Source organism: Rana temporaria, chromosome 10 (assembly GCF_905171775.1).
Source record: "Rana temporaria chromosome 10, aRanTem1.1, whole genome shotgun sequence".
Taxonomy (NCBI): Eukaryota; Metazoa; Chordata; class Amphibia; order Anura; family Ranidae; genus Rana; species Rana temporaria.
Window position 1 is genome coordinate 84,738,856 of NC_053498.1, and position 15,608 is coordinate 84,754,463.

A 15,608-nucleotide genomic window follows, 5' to 3' on the forward strand; every position below is an offset into this window, starting at 1 on the left:
TTAAGAAAAAAAAAAACATTATTTACTTTGGTTTGCACAAAAGTTATAGCATCTACACATTTTTTTTTTACTAGTAATGCGGCGATCGTTTCTTTTTAGCGGGACACTACAATGATCAGGGCTAAAAATATGAACTGTTACTGTACTAATGATACTGGCAGGGAAGGGGTTAACACTGGGGGCGATCAAAGGGTTAAGTGTGTCCCTAAGGGGTGCTTTCTAAGTGTGTGGGGGATTGTTTGACTGGGCAAAGAAAGAGATCCGTGTTCCTAAAACACAAGGGGGCAGATCCACATACAATTGCGTGGGCACAGTATGCTGTAACTACTTTGCAAATCTTTGAATCCTGAAAGAATTTGAAGTTCCGGCGGCGTAGTGTATCTCTTGTGGCGTAAGGGGGCGGAATTCAAATGCGGCGAGTAGGGGGCGTGTTTCATTTAAATGAAGCGCGTCCCGTGCCGAACGAACTGCGCATGCCCCGTCACTGGTGCATTGATTCCAATACAGAGTGGCTGTTTTTTTGAAGCACCAATTAGAGCCAGAGGCTCTAATAGGATTCAATATAGGGTGGGCTTGGGTTGCAGAGAGTGTGCTCCGAGCCCACCCAGGTGTGTTACAACAGCAAATCAATATTTGCTTTTGTAACACTGATCCTCCTCCTGGCCAATCAGGAAGCAGGTTTTGACACCGGTCACCTGATTGGCTGAAAGGACAGTTAATCCTATTGGATGCCTAGGAGGAGGAGGGAGGAGCTGCACAGTGGAAGCTGCCATGATGCAGATAAATCACAAGAGCCGTTGAACGCTGCCCATAGGAGCCTGCAACCTGCCACCTGTAGGAGCCCACAACCCGGCCACTGCCCACTGCCTGTAGGAGCCTGCCCATCTGTAACTGATGGGGTAAGTGTTGGGGTAGGGGTGGGGGTGCCGCCAACCGACCAATGGGGAGGGTGGTTGTTTAGGAGTCACATCGTCATGGCACACAAAGTGGGCTGTAAATGTGGTTTGAGGTTTGCATGCAGAGCTCAGATAATATTACCAGCTGACAGGGTCTAGGGTCTCTTCTGTTATAAAGATCTGCCTGTCAGTCATTTTTTCTATCTCAGGAGATAACCATACTTGGGACAGCAAAACAGTTGCTGCATTATATCTTCTTTGTACTAATGTTTTAAAAGCTATATAAATAACATCTCTTGCTGATGGGAATTTGACAGTGTTCTATCTCTGAGAGAAGTTTGATGAGGTGACATTACCTCTAGACCAACTGTGATGTCTGAACCTCAGATTGTGTAATCTGCTATATACTCCTCTGAGACATACTTTAGCTGAATAGCACAGATTAAATAAATATGCTGTAATTTATTAAATAAATTAAAGTGTCACTCAGATCATCTGACATGTTTGTTGGAACCTATGTGTAGCGCTACCCCCTCAGGAGCCGCTGGTTGATTTGGGAACGGCGTATTAAGTTACCTCTTATCGTTGTCTAGGGGTGATGGTAGTGAGTAGAGCAGTAAACAAATGTCCAATCAGCGAAATAGGTTTTCTGAATGCTTTATTTCTCGGCCCAACTCGACCAACATCAACATGAGGTAGGACAGGGAAGGTTGATGAGGTAAAGAACTTTGCGGTATCAGGCTCGGATGAATAAGAAAGCAATCCTGCTTTCACTAGTAGTAGATACAGTTTGTCGCTACTCCAGCCAGAGTGGGTGAAGTGCCCCCCCGACAGACCCCTGCCACAGGCCTGGCAGCCGAAGTGTCACTTTAAGGATGCTGGGAGGAGCAGGTCTCTGCCACAGACCTGGCTCTGATGGAGCCTCTGCCACAGGCCTAGAACTTGGATGAGCTAAATGGTTGAGTTTATCCTCCCAGTAAATTTGCACTAGGGTTACCGGTTGACAGTGGAAGTGTAGCTGTCAATGTCCCGGTCACCAGATCCCCGATGGTTCGTTCAAGCCCTTTTGGACAACCTGCCTCCGGGTTCTCCTCAAGCCGACCCCCCACCGAACGGCATACAGCCTGGGATCTCCTCAGTAGAAGGGGGACCCAGTCAGTCACTGGGGCCCCTCTGTGGCATCTTTTGCTCTGGGCCAGGAGGGCCCAGAGTCAGGAACTCCGCGTTGCGCACGACCCCAGGCCAAGTAGGCCATAGTGGTGGGGCCCGTGATGTGCGCACACCCTAAAGGTGGGTGCCGCACCTGGAATCAGGAACCCGCGAAGAACCAAGAACAACGGCTTCCGCCGGAGAAATACTCCTCCCCAGCATGCCACGCAAGAGAAAACTCCTCCAACTGGCCACCGAGGAAAAGCGGCTCTGCTTGGACCTCTCTGGTGCCACCTGCTGCCCAGGGATGGTACCACATCCCTAGAACGCAGTCTAGCACACAGAACAATCCAGAGTTGGCAACAGCCAAATTTGACACAATTCAGAATGAGAGCAAATTATATCTCTCATTCCCCCACTAACTTTAGCGTAGTGCCCTTACTGAAAGTAAAGGGGGCGCTACATATGGTTTAAAGGGCAGGACTTTTTTGACTGATTTGAAATCTGCTACCTGAGAGGATGCTGCGGAATCTCCAATTTAAGCTGGTCATAGATGGTTTAAAGCAACATTTTTATTAGTTTATAAATAAGCTGAATGTACTGCAGTCGATCCATCGATCCATCGATCGACTTCAGTACAACCAGCCTGTTGTTGTTTTTTTGCCTGTTCACTGCCTGTGGGGAAGTCTTCCCACACCCACACCCCCTCCCGGCAAAACAAAGCCCTGTGGGAGGGATTCCCCCATCAAGTGTGGGAATTGATGGGGGGGATCCCCAATCAACCATGGGTTGAAGGAAAGACAATTGGTTATCGTATTTGCAGGCGTATAAGGCGACTGGGCGTTTTTTGGTTTCGGGATATACTCGCCGTATAAGATGACCCCCTTCCTACTAGTTGACAGGAATCTCACTGTGCCATTACATGCCTCACTGTGCCGTTGCATGCCTCACTGTGCCATTGCATACCTCACTGTGCCATTGCATACCTCACTGTGCCATTGCATACCTCACTGTGCTCATTGCATGCCTCACTGTGCCATTGCATACTTCACTGTGCCATTGCATACCTCGACGATCCCATACCTTATCCCTGTATGCAGAGTCAGTCAGAGTGCAAGCGTCCATTATTCAAAAGCCGTGCCTCCTCGTGCTGTTCCGTGATAGGCGGAACACTCAGTTTTCCAGCAGAGCCTGTGTTCGATGTTCCGCCTATCACGGATGTCCTCTCAGGGCCGATCCTACGCAGGTGTGCGGGGTGCAGTTCTGCTCTTTACTGCTCTGGGGGGAACACTGTGCAATAGTCTGTTTACTTTTCAAGGGTTTTCCCCCAGAGATTAGTGAATCTTGTGACATTTTACTTTGCAAAGGATACCCAATTATGTGTAAGGAAAATTTTGAAAAAGTATTCATGCTTTCACGTGATTGGATGATGGAATTCAGTAGTGCTTCACCTCATTCACCAAATTTTGTAAAAATTTTCCTTGCAAAGTGCAACTTCCCTAGCAAAGCAAAGCATTTATTTTACTTTATTAAGTTAACACCATAAACATAATTTTACTCTTATTTTGCAAGGTAAACACCCTTCCATTGGTTGAATTTTTTTCCCCTGAGCTCAAACACACAACATCTTTTTTTAGAATTATTGTTAAAGACAGAAATGGACAACATTCTGTAAAAGCAAACTTAATTTCCTTGTGGCAAATTCTTCTCCACACCTTGCAAAAGCAAACTCAGGCCTTATTGCCCTGCAGCCCTCTGTCTCCAAGGAGGCCTGTGAAGAGATGCTGATATGTCTTTGTTTCTTATTGTGAAGAAGAAGCGGTGTCCTGGGGTACGGTGTAGTAGTTTATACAGAAACATAAATAGTCGTTCCTCCTCCATTACTGCTGGGAAAAAAATCCTATACAATTCTTTCGAGACTTGCCAGAGTATTGTGTAAGTGATCTTCTATCGAACCTACTCCATAGAGGGGAGCCACCTAACCTGCTAGCTATTGTTACTGGCTGTGGCAACCTGCCGGGAAAAAAGATGCCAAGCACTAACTGGTTTCTATAGTTTCTATTTGCTGCAGTTCTTACAAATAAGTTCTGTTGTGAACTTTGACATTTTGACATAATCTAGTCCTAGGCTTATAAATTCTCTGGATCTCTGCTGTTTTGTGAATTGGTTGGAAAATCTGGATAAAATATCAAAGGCGGCCCAGTTCTCAAGAACAATTCAGTCTTTCTCAAGGGTAATGATTATTGTATAAGCATTATGTGCTCAAGGTGGATTCGGTGTAATGTACTGTAATGCACTGAATTTGGAAAATTTTATACCATTACTTAGCAATTTCTAGTTCATATGACAATGGCGATTGCAACACATTTGTCTCAAAGAAGAACTTGAAGCACTGTAATATCGGAAATGCCGCCTAGTAGAACGTCATTATAATTTTAAGAAGTCTGTAACCCTTTCTGTGAATAAAACATTCTTTAGAGGTATCCCTATGGCTCCCATGCATATCAAGCTGAATATTTTTATTTTTTTGCATATAGAGGACCTTGCTGTAACCCAATCCTGATATGTCACAATATACAGAAAATGTATAATTATTCAAAAAGCTTTGTCTTCAATAATTCAAATCACGTCTTGAGCTCCAGTGTATGTGATGACGTCATCAGTCTGATACAAGCTTGAAGTAGTTCTAAAGCCAAATATTTTTTTTACTTTAATGCATTCCCTTTAATAAAGTAAAATATGCTTTACATCTTTCTGTCCTCCCTTACCTGAGTCCTCAATCAATCCAGCACTCTACATGAATGAATGAATTGTATAGCGCAACTCATGCGAACTGAATCGCCTCTGGGCGCTTTTTCCAGCCAGAGTCTGCTTGGCTGGTGCGGTCATTTTACCCCGTAGGATCGTGACACGCTTGGGACACACAGTCATACACACAGATTTACATATATATACTGGGCCAATTTGGACAAGATCCAAGGAATACGACATTTGAAGCCCATGTCCAGGATCCGTCTGTGTGTGATGGCTCCTGATGCACTGACTCCAGCCTCAGTCCACTCCTTGAAAGTCCCCAACACTTTTGAATGGCCTTTTCCTGACAATCCTCTCCAGGCTGCGGTCATCCCTGCTGCTTGTGCACCTTTTTCTTTCACACTTTTCCCTTCCACATAACTTTCTATTAAAGCGGAGGTCCGCCATATTTTTATTTTTTTTAAAGTCAGCAGCTACAAACATTTACTTGTCCAGCGCGCCCGTGATGTCGGCACCCAAAGTCGATCTCTGCCTTGGCTCTCGGATGCTGCCACCACCATCATCGGAAAGGGAATCAGGAAGTGAAGCCTTGCGGCTTCAATTCCTGATTCCCTACTGCGCATGTGCGACTCGCGCTGCGCAATGCCACTGGTCCCTGCTGTCCTCTGGGACCCGTGTGTCTCCCAGATGACAGCGAGGGGTGCTGGACATGGCATAGATTCCTGCAGATAATGCAGGGATCTATGCCCAGAAGTGGGTGCAAATACCTGTCTTAGACAGCGGAGCTTCCATTTTGGTGTGGACCACGGCTTTAATGTGCTTTGATACAGTACTTTGGGAACATCCAACATCTTTTGCAATTACCTTTTGAGGCTTTCCCTCCTTATGGAGGGTGTCAATGATGGTTTTCTATCAGGTCAGCAGTCTTTCCCATGATTGTGATTCCTACTGAACCAAAATGAGAGACCATTTAAAGGCTCAGGAACCCTTTGCATGTGTTATGGCTTAATTAGCTGACTAGACTTTGATATTCTAATCTTCTGAGATTGTGGATTTGGGGTTTTCGTGAGCTGTAAGCCATAATCATCACAATTATGACAAATCACGGCTTGAACTATCTTTCTTTGCATGCAGGGCCGGCCCTACCATAAGACACGATGGTACCATTGTACCAGGCGGCACTTTCAGGGGGCGCCATCCCGTTCGGCCCGCTCCGCTGTGAGGCTTATTGCCACTGAGGGTGTCGTGGAGATGTGCAGCACCTTAGCACTCCCCCCCTTCTTCCCCGCTGCAGAAGAGAGAGGAGGGAGAGGTGAGATGTCTCTGTCTGCTGAAGCAGCTTGAACTGCTGGACTCGCAGTAGGCCCCCCCGCTACTCAATCCGCGGGGCAGAGGAGGGGAGGGAGAGGAGAGATGATGTGTCTGCTCATGCAACTGGAACTGCTGGACTTTCGGTAGCACCCCCGTCACCCCCCCCCTGTGGGGCAGAGGAGGGGATGTGAGATTTGTGTCTGCTCAAGCAGGAAAGATAGAGCTCATCTGCTCCTCCTCTTTCTGAGTCTGCCCCACCCACACTCCCCAGGCATGTGTGGGCACTGGGCAGGGAGTTTGAACCCAGAAAAGCGCCAGACAGACTGTGCCTCAGCCTCCATCCTGCCCTGGCAAGCTCACCCTCTCTCCTGCCTCCCAGTGGTGCTCTGTGGACTTTGTTAAAGAGGAGGGGGGCAGGCTTTGGTGAACAGAGACCCCCATTACACCAGAGTCCACAGCATACACCCTTAAATCAAGTTTCCCAGAAAACCCCTTACATCCCCTTACATCAGATCCCCCTTAAATCCGGGTTCCCATTTACATTAGAGTCCACAGAGCTCCCCCTTACAGTGTAAGTGGAAATTTTGTGCGGACTCTGATGAAAGGGGGGGGCCTCTGTGCAGACTCTGATGTAAGGGGGGCCTCTGTGCAGACTCTGATGTAATGGGGGGCCTCTGTGCAGACTCTGATGTAATGGGGGCCTCTGTGTGAACTCTGATGTAATGGGGGGCCTCTGTGCGGACTCTGATGTAATGGGGGGCCTCTGTGCGGACTCTGATGTAAGGGGGCCTCTGTGCGGACTCTGATGTAAGGGGGGCCTCTGTGCGGACTCTGATGTAAGGGGGGCCTCTGTGCAGACTCTGATGTAATGGGGGGCCTCTGTGTGGACTCTGATTTAATGGGGGCCTCTGTGCAGACTGATGTAAGGGGGGGTCTCTGTGCGGACTCTGTAAGGGGGCCTCTGTGCAGACTCTGATGTAAGGGGCCCTGTGTGCGGACTCTGATGTAAGGGGGGCCTCTGAGTGGACTCTGATGTAATGGGGGGCCTCTGTGCGGACTTTGATGTAAGGCTTATACACATCCCAGGGCAGGCGTGAACTGAGCAAAGCTTGTGGTTGGCAGACAGGCAGAGTGGTTCACTGATAGTCTAGGTTAAAGGCAGGCAGATTTCAGAGAATAGTCATTATTCGATCCAAGGTGATACACAAGGAAATCCAATCTAAAAGAGCAGGGCAGACAGCAGGAGCAGCCGGTCCATAAGGGGTGCAAAAATGGCTGGGCTCTGGCCCACCCACTTGTGACATTAGCGAATCAATATTCGCTGTTGTCTTCCAACTTCTCATCCCGGCCAATCAGGACAGGAGTCGGATCGGGTTGGCTGGGAGGAAGCTGTGGTGAGGTGAGCATGGGGGGTTAGTTTGCCGACTCCCCCACATATGTTTTAGCACCAGCCGCCACTGGCAGACAGACAGACAAGGAGCTTGATTAGGTAGTACACACATTATTACACTATCTCTAAACCAGGTCTGGTTTCCATTCAAAGTCTGGTCACAATCAATCATCTTGCAGGTGGACAGACAGGCAAGAAGAATGCCACAACCAAAACCAGGATGCTGGAACCAGCAGCTGTGATGAAGCAGGAGCGCATACACTCCTGACAATAAGTTATTTCATCTTTAAAAGGGTACTATGCTAGTGCTCAATTGTGCTACAATGTTTGTTCATGTCATGATCTTGTTCTTTGTAACATTGCTTCATATGGTCATCAATAAAGTGGAATCAGTTAAATTTACTATTGCATTTAACCTATAAATGGATACCCTGCTCAGGCTTAAAAAATCTGTTACTTTTCAAACTGCGAACATTTTGCACAGTGCATGTACACCTACCTGCCTTACTGAGATGACTTGCTAGCAAAACTTGTACAGCTACATGTAAATGTGTTGTTTTTTTCTTTAGCGCACATATAGATTTAATGCACTATATAATATTGTATGATAACATGAATCCTGGATTTTCTTCTAGAGAAAATCTGCATGTGCTAAAGCCAATAAATACAAAATATATGATTTCAGGTCTATCCATGTGATCAATATTTTTTTATATGTTCTTCTTTTTCTATACACTTGAATGCAAATGTAATATTATGTACTTGATATTGCTGGCAAATGAAATTCATTTGTTTCCCTGTATGAATTTTATTTCAGTGTGCTCTCTGTGCTACAATAATTCCATATGTGTCCCCAGTGCAGCAGCAATATAGTACTTTCCTATGTCCAGGGTAATGTTTTATACTGCATAATTTCGTATGTATGTTTGTAGAGGATATAGCATTAGCTCCATGTCATTATGATAAACCCACTGCTAAAGGAAAAAAGGAAAAAGGGACAGGTTGAGGTGCTATGATATAATTAGCAAAGTCAAACTTTTAACATTTCAGATGCAAAATCCTTTGTTATGGGTAAAAAATATATATATTTTTTTAGAATTAGCAATGGACTGATTTACTGATTAGGTTAATTGCAGGTATTAATATATTAGGGTTGCAGCAATACAGTTTTTCTGTTAGTGAGTACAAGTATCGATACTTTCAGTCCAGTACTTGCCGATACCGAGGACCGATACTTTGCGGTGCGATTTGCATCAACAGAAAATAAATGGGTGCATGCGATTTGAACAGGAATGCGGTGAGATTCCTGTCTGAAACACATGGGATTTCCCCCACCAGTCCTATGGGTGTGTAGAGAAAGGGAAGTGCCATCTAGTGGACAGTTTGTAAAAAAGTTTTAACTAATATTACGTACATATCTGGTCAAATGCAAAATCGGCAGAGTGTACTGGTCCTGCCGATGATAGAAAATTATGGTTGCTGGAGGTGATCACAGGCCTGGAGGAGAAGTTTTGGGACCTCTGTAGGTACTGTATAGGGCAGAAGTGATGTCAGCTTGGGGGTGGACCACCTCTACATCTCCTCCAGCCCTGTGAGCACCTCCAGCGGCCGTAACTATCATCGGTGGGACATGGTTTTGGTATCGGGAGCATTTTCACGAGTATGAGTAAAAATGCTCAGTATCGGCACTGATAACGGTATTCACCCCCCTTGGCATTTTTCGTATTTTGTTGCCTCACAACCTGGAATTAACATGGATTGTTTGAGGATTTGCATCATTTTTTTTTTACAGAACATGCCCACAGATGTTTTTTTTATTGTGAAGCAAACAACAAATGGGACAAAATACCAGAAAAAGTCAATGGCCCAGATTCACGTAGGAGATATGATGGCGTATCTCCAGATACGCCGTCGTATCTCTAAGTCTGAGGCGTCGTATCTTGGCACCTGATTCAAAGAATCAGATACGCCAGAATTTGTATAAGATACGACCAGTGTAAGTCCCCTACACCGTCGTATCTTAACTGCATATTTACGCTGGCCGCTAGGGACGTGTACGCTGATTTACGCCTAGAAACATGTAAATCAGCTAGATACGCCAATTCACAAACGTACGCCCGGCCATCGCATTACAGATACGCCGTTTACGTTAGGCTTTTTCCGGCGTAAAGTTACCCCTGCTAGATGAGGCGTAGATGAGGCGTACCAATGTTAAGTATGGACGTCGGGCCAGCGTCGAATTTTCCGTTGATTACGTTGTTTGTGTAAGTCGTTCGCGAATAGGGCTGTGCGTAATTTACGCTCACGTCGAAAGCATTGGCTTTTTGTGGATTAATTTGGAGCATGCCACTGGGATACTTTCACGGACGGCGCATGCGCCATTCGGAGAAAGCATCATTTACGTGGGGTCACAATACATTTACATAATACACGCCCACATCTTCCACATTTGAATTAGGCGGACTTACGCCGGCCTATTTACGCTACGCCGCCGCAACTTTGCTTTGAGAATACTGCACTTGCACTCAAAGTTGCGGAGGCGTAACCTAAATAGGATACGTTATGCCCGCACAAAGATGCACTCTCCTACGTGAATCCGGGCCACTGTGCATAACTATTCACCCCTCTAAAGTCAATACTTTGTAGAGCCACCTTTTGCGGCTATCACAGCTCCAAGTCATTTTGGATAAGTCTCTATGAGCTTGCCTCATCTTACCACTGGGGTTTTTGCCCATTCCTCCTTTTAAAACTGCTCTAGCTCCTTCAAGTTGGATGGTTTGTGCTTGTAAACAGCAATCTTTAAGTCTGACCACAGATTTTCTATTGGATTGAGGTCTGGGCTTTGACTACTACATTCCAACACATTTACATGTTTCCCTTTAAACCACTCAAGTGTTGCTTTAGCAGTGTGTTTGGGGTCATTGTTCTGCTGGGAGGTGAACCTCCGTCCTAGCCTCAAATCACACACAGAGTGGTACAGGTTTTGCTCAAGAATATCCCGGTATTTAGCACCATCCATCTTTCCCTCAACTCTGACCAGTTTCCCTGCTGAAAAACATCCCCATGTTCTTTGGGTGATGTGATGTGTTGGGTTTGCGCCAGACATAGCGTTTTTTTTGATGACCAAAAAGTTACATTTTAATCTCATCAGACCAGAGCACCTTCCTCCATACATTTTTGGAGTCTCCCACATGCCTTTTTACAAACTCAAAACATGCCAATTTTTTTTTTGCTGAAAGTAATGGCTTTGTTCTGGCCTCTCTGCCGTAAAGCCCAACTCTATGGAGTGTATGGCTTATTGTCATCCTATGTACAGATACTCCAGTCTCTGCTGTGGAACTCTGCAGCTCCTCCAGGGTTACCTTAGATATATGTGCTACCTCTCTGATTATTGCCCTCCTTGCCCGGTCTGTGAGTTTTGGTGTGCAGTCGTCTCTTGGCAGGTTTGCTGTTATGTCATGTTCTTTAGATTTGGTTATGATAGATTTGATGGTGCTCCTAGGGATCATCAAAGATTTTGATATTTTTTTATAACCTAACCCTGACTTGTACTTCTCAACAACATTGTCCCTTACTTGTGTGGAGAGTTCCTTGGTCTTCATGGCAGTGTTTGGTTAGTGGTGCCTCTTGCTTATGTGTTGCAGCCTCTGCGGGCTTTCAAAAAGGTGTGTGTATGTAATGATAGATCATGTAACACTTAGATCGCACACAGGTGGACATTTTTTCACTAATTATGTGACTTATGAAGGTAATGCACCAGAGCTTTTTATGGGCATCATAACAAAAGGGTGAATACATACACCATAGCTCCCAACAGTGCCTGATTTCGAGGGACTGTCCCTGATTTGGGGCAATGCTCCTCTGTCCCTAATTCCTCCTCATTTGTCCCTCATTTTGGTCTGATCTAAATAGATGTATATAAAATTGACTTTTTATCTATCAAAACGTATTTTCCAGCACTAAACCTTTCATCTAATTTCTAAATTGCTGCATTTGTAAATTCCAAAAGCCAATACATATAAGGGAATAGTAATGGTTAAAAAAAAAAGTGTGGGTTTAACCAATCTTGTTTTTTGTACAATTCTCCTTTAAGGGGTGTGGCAAGGGGTGTGTCCTATGCCTGCATACTTTTGCTGATAGGTGTCCCTCATTCCCATCTCAAAAAGTTGGGAGGTATGCATACGCTCATGCCAATTATAATTTTTTTATTTCTGAAAAATAGTTATGTATATATTTTTCTCATTTTACTTCACCAACTTAGACGATTGTGTTCTGATCCATCACATATAATTCAGATAAAAAACATTGAACTAAAGGCTGTAATGTGACAAAATAGGTAAAAGGCAAGGGGGTGAATTATTTTGAAACACTGTACATACTGTTCTATGTATATATATATATATATATATATATATATATATATATATATATATATATATATATATATATATATATAATATATATATATATATATATATATATGTATATATATATATATATATATATATGTATATATATATATGTATATATATATATATATATATATATATATATATATATATAGCGCCCCTTGGTACATCCAGAGGCAGGGAGTGAGCTTACATTCACCCCAGAGCTGAGTCCATGGCTATAATGGGAAACGAGAACACTTTATATATTTTCAATGCTTTATTGGAGAACTTGAAAGTAGTAATAGGATAGAGGGTTAAGGGACGTTTCAGATACCAATTGTAGATCACTTACAGACTCTTTCAATCCAAAGGCAAAACAGCTTTCTTTTAGCAAATCTTGGATATCTGGATAGGCCTCACACACAGACATAGTAGCTGGTAGAATTTCTGAGCAAGTCTCTCTCATAGACTTAGCAGCCAGCATCACTCTTGGATAAGTCTCTCTCACAGACTTAGCAGCCAGCAGCACTCTTGGATAAGTCTCTCTCACAAACTTAGCAGCCAGAAGCTAGTTACCTTGATTTAGATTGGTAGAATAGGATTCAACTTTACAGTGTCAGAACCTTTAAGCCACCCAGCAACACTGTAAGAGTAGTTTAGGTATAGATACATCCTCCAAATGAGTCACCAGGCCCCCCTGAGACACCAGCCCTTATCCGTGCTCTCTCTAGCAAGGGTCCTCCCCTGGATCTCCTCAGCTTGGCTCGGCTTCTTCCAAGCCAGCAAGACAGCCTAAGGACCACCTCAGGATTAGTAGGCCCCAGACAGGCTTCTGGGCCTACTTGCAGAACTTGCCGTAAAGCAGCCTCAGGCCAGGAGGGTCACGAGGTGAAAACTGACCAAAAGCACATGACATCTGTCCAATAAATACCCCTTCCCAGAATGCACAGCGGCCAGGAACCTCCTACTGGGCTGTTTCTGGAATAAGAATATTTATTACAGCTCAACCTAGTTGTAATTCTCACACTGTCCTGTGGTACCAGTCACACCTACTGGCAACAGTGAGAAACAGTGAGAAACAGTGAGAAATGCACAACTCAGTCAAGTTTAGAACAGATACACTATAGCCCCCATTTTTAGGAACATGGTCTGCACATATACAGTATATATATATATATATATATATATATATATATATATATATATATATATATATATATATTCATTCATTGTTAGTGTTTGGCTGAAGCCATTTATTATCAATCAACTGTGTTTACTCTTTTTAAATCATAATGCCAACAGGAACTACCATGACCCTTATCATGACCCTTATCAAAAGTTTACATACCCTGGTGATTTTGGCCTGATTACATGCACACAAGTTGACAAAAAAGGGTTTGAATGTCTATTAAAGGTAACTATCCTCACCTGCAATTTGGGCCCAAAGTGTCACAATTTTGTGTGGCCACCATTATTTTCCAGCACTGCCTTAATACTCTTGGGCATGGGTTCACTAGAGCTTCACAGGTTGCCACTGGAGTCCTCTTCCACTCCTCCATGATGACATCACAGAACTGGTGGATGTTAGAGACCTTGCGCTTCCTCCACCTTATGTTTTTGAGGATGCTCCACAGATGCTCGATAGGATTTAGGTCTGGAGACATGCTTGGCCAGTCTATACCCTCAGATACTTTAGCAAGACAGTGGTCATTGTGGAGGTGTGTCTTGGGTTGCTGTCATGTTGGAATACCGCCCTGCGTCCCAGTCTCCAAAGGGAGGTGATCATTCTTTGCTTCAGTATGTTGGCATTCATAGTTCCCTCAATGAACTGTAGCTCCCCAGTGCCAGCAGCACTCATGCAGCCCCAGACCATGACACCCACCACCATGCTTGACTGTAGGCAAGACACACTTGTCTTTGTACTCCTCACCTGGTTGCCTCCACGCTTGACACCATCTGAACTAAATATGTTTATTGGTCTCATAAGACCACAGGACTTGGTTCCTGTAAGTCATGTACTTAGTTTGCTTGTCTTCAGCAAACTGTTTATCGGCTTTCTTTTGCATCATCTTTAGAAGAGGCTTCCTTCTGGGATGACAGCCATGCAGACCAATTTGATGCAGTGTGCGTCATATGGTCTGAGCACTGACAGACTGACCCCCCACCCCTTCAACCTCTGCAGCAATGCTGGCAGCACTCATATGTCTATTTCCCAAAGACAACCTCTGAAAAGGATGCTGAACACGTGCATTCAACTTCTTTGGTCGACCATGGCAAGGCCTGTTCTGAGTGGAACCAGTCCTGCTAAACCACTGTATGGACTTGGCCAATGTGCTCAGTTTCAGAGTTTTGGCCAACTTCTTATAGCCTAGGCCATCTTTACGTAGAGCAACAATACTTTTTTTCAGATCCTCAGAGAGTTCTTTGCCATGAGGTGCCATATTGAGCTCCCAGTGACCAGAGAGAGTGAGAACGATAACACAAATTTTAACAAATCTGCTACCCATTCACACATGAGACACTAACTAGTCACATGACATCGGGGAGGGAAAATGGCTAATTTGGCCCAATTTGGACATTTTTACTTAGGGGTGTACTCACTTTTGTTGCCAGCGGTTTAGACATTAATGGCTGTATGTTGAGTTATTTTGAGGGGACAGCAAAGTTACACTGTTATACAAGCAGTAGCAAAGTGTCATTTCTTTAGTGTTGTCACATGAAAAGATATACATGAAAAGAACTCAGGGCAAACGGGTGAGGTACACTTCTCTAATGTTGGATAGGCTAAAGTAAACGTATGTCCATTGCTGTGTATTTCATGTCCAGCCTTGTTAAAAAATAAAGGGAACAATCCTTTACCCTCACCAAAAAAAAAATACAATACAACACAAAAAATTATAATGAGATTATTCCTGAAATTACTGTTTCAAATATACATTTTTTTATACATATGAAGAACAGTGGTTATTCTCTTGAAGAAAAAATATACAATCACATTTTTGCAAAATGGGTCTGATAAGGCTAAATCTTATAAAAATTCCACAAGTTTCACTATCTTAAAGTAAATAAATGTTTTTCTAGCTGAAGCACTTTTTATTATTTACACCCATAGATAAGTATTCTCCTGTCTTCTGTGGTTACATCAAATGAAACAGTAATAAATAATGAACATATTTAAAACAAATTTTGCTGCGTAAATAAATTATGTCAGTCTCGTTGATGATTGAAATCCTCTGTGTCTCTTTTTAATTTAGCTGCCTTTCTTCACTTCACAACATGAGGCTTAAAATTGAATCACATACTGTATGTGGTAAATGTCTTAAGCCCCGTACACACGATCAGAATTTCCGATGGAAAAAGTCAGACAGACTTTTTCCACCGGAAATTCCGACCGTGTGTATGCCCATCAGAGTTTTTTCATCGGATATTCCAAGGAATTCCGTCAGATGTTCTCTTTTCCTCCGATGTGAGTTTCCTCTGATGTAAGTTTGGTCGGGCTAAAGTCTGATCGTGTGTACAGGACATTACTGATGCTTTGTAAAAGAATATGAACTACAGTATGCAGAACAGTATTTTTCTAAATAGCAGATTGACATTGCATGACTTTATATACCATCAGAGATACCTGGTCTAAAATAACAACCAGGTTCTTCTCCATCTTGGATAGACAGTGTCCTACCAAGATTACATGTTGAATAAATATCCTTGGCTGCCAAT

The 15,608-nt window shown here is 43.9% G+C and overlaps 1 protein-coding gene across 2 annotated transcripts in view; it reads left to right on the forward strand.

Moving 5' to 3' along the window:
- The window catches only part of LOC120915267 (carbonic anhydrase-related protein 10-like), a 519,204-nt gene that overhangs the window by 99,341 nt on the left and 404,255 nt on the right, over positions 1-15,608 (forward strand). The gene's annotated exons all lie outside the window — the stretch shown is intronic.